This window comes from Triticum dicoccoides, chromosome 3B (genome assembly GCF_002162155.2).
Source record: "Triticum dicoccoides isolate Atlit2015 ecotype Zavitan chromosome 3B, WEW_v2.0, whole genome shotgun sequence".
In the NCBI taxonomy this organism is placed as follows: Eukaryota; Viridiplantae; Streptophyta; class Magnoliopsida; order Poales; family Poaceae; genus Triticum; species Triticum dicoccoides.
In genome coordinates, this window is record NC_041385.1 from 266,592,445 (window position 1) to 266,600,120 (window position 7,676).

General features: G+C 42.4%; 1 pseudogene; it reads right to left on the reverse strand.

The window, feature by feature from the left end:
* Nucleotides 1–4,296: 4,296 nt before the first annotated feature.
* LOC119279519 overlaps nucleotides 4,297–7,676 on the reverse strand; it is a 6,810-nt pseudogene continuing 3,430 nt past the window's right edge.

Consider the following 7,676-nt stretch of genomic DNA (forward strand, 5'->3'; position numbering starts at 1 on the left):
ATAACTAAAACTCCAGGCGGTTAAACCAAAATCACACAGAACAAGGGAGTATCTTGCTCAGATACCAATTGAAAGTGCGTTATATCGACTAGAGGGGGGGTGAATAGGCGATTTTTATGAATTCTTTACTGAGGAATTTGCTGGTGAGGAAATTCCTAAATGAAGAACTACTAGCAGCGGAATAAGTACTCAGAAGTAAACATAACAGAATACAAGCATAGTCATCATGGCGAGATGAAGACAAACACAGAGTACAGAAAGCGTAAACACAGGATAACGCAAGAAAGAAGACGGACAGACTGAAGAAATTGAACTGAGGAAATTGAGAAAGTCTTCAGTCAAAGTCTTCAAACAGATATGAACAGGCACACAACAACAGACAGGAGGAAATGAAAGAGTTGAGGAAATAGAACCAGGAGGCTTGGTGAAGACAATGATTTGGTAGACCAGTTCCAACTGCTGTCTCAGTTGTACATCTGGTTGGAGCGGCTGAGTATTTAAACTCGAGGACACCCGGTCCCGGCCACACGGTCCTCACCGTATTCTCCTTGAGCTAAGGTCACACAGATCTCGCCCAATCACTCGTGGTAAGTCTTCAGGTGACTTCCGAACCTTCACAAACTTGGTCACTCGGCGATCCACAATTCCTCCTGGATGCTCTAGACCTTGACGCCTAACCGTCTGGAAGAAGCACAGTCTTCAAAGGAAACAAACATCGGATCCACGCAGGATCAATCTCTTCAGTGATGCTCAATCACTTTGGGTTTGTAGGTGTTGGGTTTGGGTTTTCCTCACTTGATGATTTTCGCTCAAAGTCCTCGGAGGATGGGATGCTCTCAATTGACAAGTGTCAGTTTCTCTTGAAGCAGCCAACCAGCTAGTGGTTGAAGGGGGCGGCTATTTATAGCCTAGGGAGCAGCCCGACATGATAAGACATAAATGCCCTTGTCTGATATGACCGTTAGGTGGGTAGATATTTTGGAACCGCTGGCGCATAGCACAACAACGATCGAAATTTTGACTATCAAAATCCTCAGGGCTATCATGTTCCTCACTGTGTAGGCAATTCACACTGGTGAATTCCTAACTCCTCAGTCAGAACAAATTCCTCAGAGACCAGAAGAACTTCGTCTCTGTCACTGAAGAATATGACTGAACTGTATGAGATTTCCAATGGCTTCACTCGAAGGGATTGGTAGGTGTAGGATTTTGAGTTGAGCATCACATGGAAATTTTTCCTTAGTATTTTCTCGACCCCCTTTAACAGTACGGTGTTTCCTATGACTCAAGAAATAGAAAATGAAACTACGAAAACAAAAGTCTTCACGCTTCATATTCCTCGAATGAATACCAAGTCTTCAAGGTCACACCAATTTCTTCACTTTCAAAGTCTTCAGAAAGTCTTCAGATATCCAAAGTCTTCAGACGAAGAATTCATTTTTAGGGGTCGATTTTCTCTGTAAATATCAAACTCCTCATAGACTTATAGACCTGTGTACACTCACAAATGCATCAGTCCCTTAACCTATAAGTCTTCAATACACCAAAATCACAAAGGGGCACTAGATGCACTTACACCTAGATCTAAAAAAACGCAGTCAAACCCCCATCCCGGCATGGACAACCGCTAGCAGTCCAAATCCCCGACGCCCCTGACCGCCAGCACGCTGTTGTCCGGCCGGTGCTGCTCCTCCACCATCGGATACACCCCCCGGGTCGCCAGAGACTACTGCCATCATCGAGGGAGACGCGTGCACCTCGCCCTTGCCTAGCCCACTCACTGCCAGCCACCTGGTCCTACTCGAGCGCGCGCCACATCGTGGATCCAGGCGAATGGTGGCAGAACGTGGCGGATATCTCATCTGCTCCCCTGGATCCACGGTGAGGAGGGACAAAGCCAAGGATGATGAGGAGGCAGTTGCAGGGGGAGTGCCTCCTTACTCACGGCCACGGGGGCGTTCTCCGGCAGGATGCCTCTCCACCAGCGCCTCCTCGGCGCTAGTGGCCTAGGCCACTACGACGCTCATGGCCTGGGCCACCACCAGCACCAACCTCATGGCAGTGCACGGGCCGATGCTGCTCCTCCGCCCGTACTCCACACCGCTGACCCGACCGCCACCATGGAGGTTCTCTTCATGGGCAGCCTCCTCCGCTCCACGCTGACAAGGTCCATCTCACCGCGCGACACCTCTTCACCGAAGACGCCGGGGCGTCGGAGCCGAGTGAGGGGCTGGACATGCAGGCGGCAGATCCGCCGCCAACGTGCGAGTACTTTCGCTGGCAGTTGTCCACACCCACAGCGAGGGGAGGGGGTTGATTGCTTTTTCTTTTTTAGATTCAGAGGTGTGTGTGTGTCAATTCTTTGCCAAGCCAGCTTCTTACATTCCAGTCCAACTTATCAGAAAGTGATTAAACAAGCCAAATCACCCTATCGGTGCTTTTTACAAAAAGTTTACTAACGTGGTGACTTTTGCAAGTGGGTAGGTGGTTTTCTGCAAATCTGGCTGCAAATGTGATGCTTTTCCGTAATTAACTCGTTTCAGCGCATTGTACCAATTTTCTGGTCGGAAGATCCAAGACCGCAAACTTCCTCCGCTTCGAATTACTTATCACAAAAATGGATGTATCTAGAACTAAAAAACCGACTATATACATCCATTTATGTGAAAAGTAATTCGGGATGAAGGTAGTATTATAATAAGTATCATGTATGTCAAGTAAGCATTTTTGTCAAGGTGACATACAATTGAATGAAGAAAGAGAATCGATGCAAAAAAGAGGGTTTATCTAAAATACTCCCTCGGCAAAGAAATATACTAGACTATGATACTATCACTATCGATATAGTATTATTATTATATACTAGCATCGTATGCATCATACTTCCCATTTCAGGAAGCCTAAATTTAGCCACCGTCTCTGTTTTACGAGGAGTTTTGTAAAAGAATTTAAAAATATCTATATTACTATTATTATTAAAAAGATGGGTTCAAGAAATATACTAGATCATGAGCAACCGACGTTGTTGCTCATCGATCACAACCAGCGGTAGATCAAATCCAGTCGGTCCACACGAGTTCTGGGATTTTTCCAATAGCCTTATATCATAGCAAAATAGTTAAATAATATTAAAGGGAAATTTATGAACAATTTTAGTATTGGTACACCCCGGCCTATTGGGCTGGATCCGCACTGCAGTACAGATTGAGGGTGATCACACAAAATCTCAACCTGGTACAAAAATGTGCCCAAGAACACAGCCGATACCTCATAGGACAAAACAAACACATAAATCAATTTTTTTTCTTTTCCATGGTAAAAACATAAAACATAAATCATAACGTAAATCATTTCGTAAGGTCCAAAACTCTAAAGGACAACAAAAGGCAAAGATATTGCAATACCTGCAAAGCAGGTAGGCAAGTGTGCTTTGAAATGTTTATATGATTGTAATTGTTATGAGGTTATGATTTGTGCGCGAGTTCTTTGGTTTGTACTTGTGACCTATACAATTAAAAGAATGTTGGTATGGAAAAATTGTGTTGACTCTAATCATCTTGAAAGTCCAGTTGTTAGAGGGCATTTCCTTTTTGTCCAGCTATATAAGTCATGCGAGTGGTTTGTAGTATGTCATAAATGTAAGTTGACTTTTTCGTCTTTTTTAATGTAAATCGACCTCTTTTTTTAGAATATAAATTGACCTATTGAAGTGATTAATTCAGGGTAGCTTATGTTATCGAAGTGTCTTGTTGATCTTTCAACTACACCCAAATGCGCCATCTAAAACTAGACTGTAAGAGGCGAACCAACCTTAGTTTGAATGGTTAGGAGGACAATCATGGACGAAGCTAGAATCGGATTACGTCTAGAGCTAAGCTAGTTTAAGTGATACTCCCTCCGTCTGAAAATACTTGTCATCAAAATGAATAAAAAAAGATGTATACATAATTAAAATACATCTAGATACATCTAGATACATCCTCTTTTATCCATTTTGATGACTGACAAGTATTTCCGGACGGAGGGAGTACACTCCAGTAGTTTTTACATTGTATAAGAACGTATTGCACAGGATATTGTTATTACGCCTAGGGCTATAGCGCCAATTGCGCTAGGTCTCCGCCACTGAGGATAGTAGTATCCTCCGCCCACCAGGTTTCAAGCCTAACATTTGACATTGGTGCTCGCATTTTTCAAGATTTATAGGTCTTTCAGCGATGCGTGTTTAGTGGGAGAAGATGTTCTCATCGACTACGGCAACGTCTGTGACAACTTCATCAATCTCAAGATGATGTGTTGGCTCAGAGACGCTGTGCATAACTGATAAGTTACAAGCAGAAGGCTTAGTCTCTTTCAGATGACCTAGATAAACAATTTGAGGAAACGTCCGTCAAAGGAACTAAAAGAAAAAGATATCCACTTGCAGCTACTAAAATCAGGATGATGTGAAAATTTCAACCATCCGACCATTTTGCTCAAAATTTTCCCTAACCAGACTAACGCTACTTTGGCGCACAGCTCCAGGCTTTTCTATCTATCCAACATGTACCTCGGTAGCCTTTCTTTCTTGTGGTTATGGTTGTAATAGTGGAGTCATTGTTTCCTCGTGACAGTTTAGAGCTCGTCGTGGCTGGACAGGTTTGAAGACGCAGCGTCGAGTTTCTGTTGCAGCTCCTGTTATAGATTGTTATATATATAAAGCAAAACTCTATTAGCTCCCAACCTCAATGCAAAGAAAGAAAACACATTCGTGATAGGGACAAGAAAGAACCTTCAGCTTCTCTTCAACACACATTGCAGGAGTTGACAGCACAGCGACATACCTGCGTCATCGGAACAGACATAGAAATAATTAACATGATATAATGTGCATTTTGGTAAAAAGATCAAAGGTGTATCATGACAAAAAAAACTACGCACTCGCATCTGCTGGGCTCATCAACACCGTTAAGCTCGTTGCTCAGCCCACATCTAAGCCTGACCTGCATAAAAGTTAAGCCGCACAGTTATATTTTAAGACATGCAAATGGAAAGAGCTGTGCTTAAGGAGAATGCAACCCTGAATAATAGCAAGTACCTTTAGGCTTCGGTCAGGGCCATTCCAGCATTTGTCTCCATTTGAAAAGTGCATCATCCTGTAGGATTCTTCAAATTTGTCCCAGCGCCTGACCAACAGAGAGTTTCCATTTTTATTTACGGCACAAGATAACTAACTGCACTAGGAATGATAACGTAGTGCAAATGCATGTTTGTGTGCTTCCATGCACAGAATAGGATGTTTAGGCTTGTGAACGTCATACACAAGAGAAAATAGAAACTATAATTTTCTTCCAAGTAACTTTCAAGTAGCTCTAAGCTAGTTGGTAGCTAAACCAGCCAGGACTGTCTAGAAAATGGTCCATGTTCAAAGATAAAATGGCAGTAAAGCAGAGCAATGCTGATAGACACAGCACATTGAAAACAAAATTGTGCTCCCCTAATCTATTCCTAAAATTGCATCCCTAAGAGAACATGAATGGAATTAGTCGGGTTTTTTTTCGAAACGGGGAATTAGTCGTTTGAAAACATGGTAACGTAATATAACACATGAAAAAGTTGCTTATATACACAAACCTACATAGTAAGAAAGCTATCCGGGTTGCCTATGTAGTGAATTGTAACTTCGACCATTACTTGTTCACGTGCAAGTATCAACCCTAGAACTTCATCCAGTTTACAAGATTAACAGCCAGGTTATAGCTCAACCTTTCAAGATTCTACGTTTATTTCGCAAGCTATTGTGCTGAAAAAATGTAATCACGGTAATGATGAAGAATGAACAAGATCTCAGCTCATGCTCTCTAAAACACAGTTAATAATCTACACAATGCATTTTTCTAAATAGCATTACTCAGTGTTTTCCCATAGTGAATATGAATGTGAGAATTTCCACAACATATCAATATGTTAGTGGTAGTGGACCAAACTAAATATGAAGTTTAATCAATGGATTACAGTAGGGAATAACAAAAAAAACTAAATCTTAAAGGAGTGCGGGAAACACACCCCAGGTTAGTGGAACTGTGTCCTTCAACCTGTGAAGCTTTCTTGTATGGACAGACCTTGTAAACATACCTGCCAATACGGATCATGATTCAAAAATCAGTAAACCTAACCAAATATAAAATGAAAAAAAAAAGGTTTGAATTTTTTTGAGATGGGATACATACTTGCCCTCCTTGCCCTCAAAGCACTGGTCATAAAAGTAATAGAACTCCTTCTCCTTACCTAACAAGAATGCATTTCAATCAGTTTCAATTTTTCACAAGTTTACCAAGGTAACGTATTAACTAGACTAACTAATCAGATGAGGTCAGCATCTAGAGTAGCAGGTAACATGTAATACAGAGCAATAATGTTCTAAAGAAATGAAGCCTCAAATAGTTGGAAATGTATTGTAAGTACCAGGGGCCGAAATGCAAACTATGTAGATTCGGCTAGAAATAAAACCAAAAAGATATATGAAAGAAACATACAACGGGATGTTCTTTATCTATGGTTGGACTACACTATCCTGTAAATGACTCTAAGTTATTTTTGGCCATTTTAAGGAACAACTTATTTTATGGAACTTCAACAAATTCGCCGGTCGAAAATCAGTTTGGTTTCATGCCTGGGAGGTCGACCATGGAAGCCATTGTCTTGGTACGACAACTCATGGAGAGATATAGGGAGCAAAAGAAGGACCCGCATATGGTGTTCATTGACTTGAAGAAGGCCTACGATAAGATACCGCGGAATGTCATGTGGTGGGCCTTGGAGAAATACAAAGTCACAGCAAAGTACATTGCCCTCATCAAGGACATGTACGATAATGTTGTGACAAGTGTTCGAACAAGTGATGGCGACACTGATGACTTCCCGATTAAAATAGGACTGCACCAGGGGTCAGCTTTGAGCCCTTATCTTTTTGCTTTGGTGATGGATGAGGTCACAAGGGATATACAAGGAGATATCCCATGGTGTATGCTCTTTGCGGATGATGTGGTGCTAGTCGCTGATAGTCGGATGGGGGTCAATAGGAAGTTGGAGCTATGGAGATAAACCTTGGAATCGAAAGGTTTTAAACTTAGTAGAACTAAAACCGAGTACATGAGGTGCGGTTTCAGTACTACTAGGCAAGAGGAGGAGGTTAGCCTGGATGGGCAGGTGGTGCCTCAGAAGGACAACTTTCAATATTTGGGGTCAATGTTACAGAAGGATGGGGATATCAATGAAGATGTGAACCATCGAATCAAAGCCGGATGGATTAAGTGGCACCAAGCTTCTAGCATTCTCTGTGACAAGAGAGAGCCACAAAAGCTAAAAGTCAAGTTCTATAGGACGGCGGTTTGACCCACAATGTTGTATGGCGCTAAGTGTTGGCCGACTAAAAGGCGACATGTTCAACAGTTAGGTGTGGCGGAGATGCGCATGTTGAGATGGATGTGTGGCCACACAAGGAAGGACCTAGTCCATAATGATGATATACGAGATAGAGTTGGGGTAGCATCGACTGAAGAGAAGCTTGTCCAACATCGTCTGAGATGGTTTGGGCATATTCAACACAGGCCTCCAGAAGCGCCAGTGCATAGCGGACGGCTAAAGCTTGCTGATAATGTCAAGAGAGATCGGGGTAGACTGACATGGGAGGAATC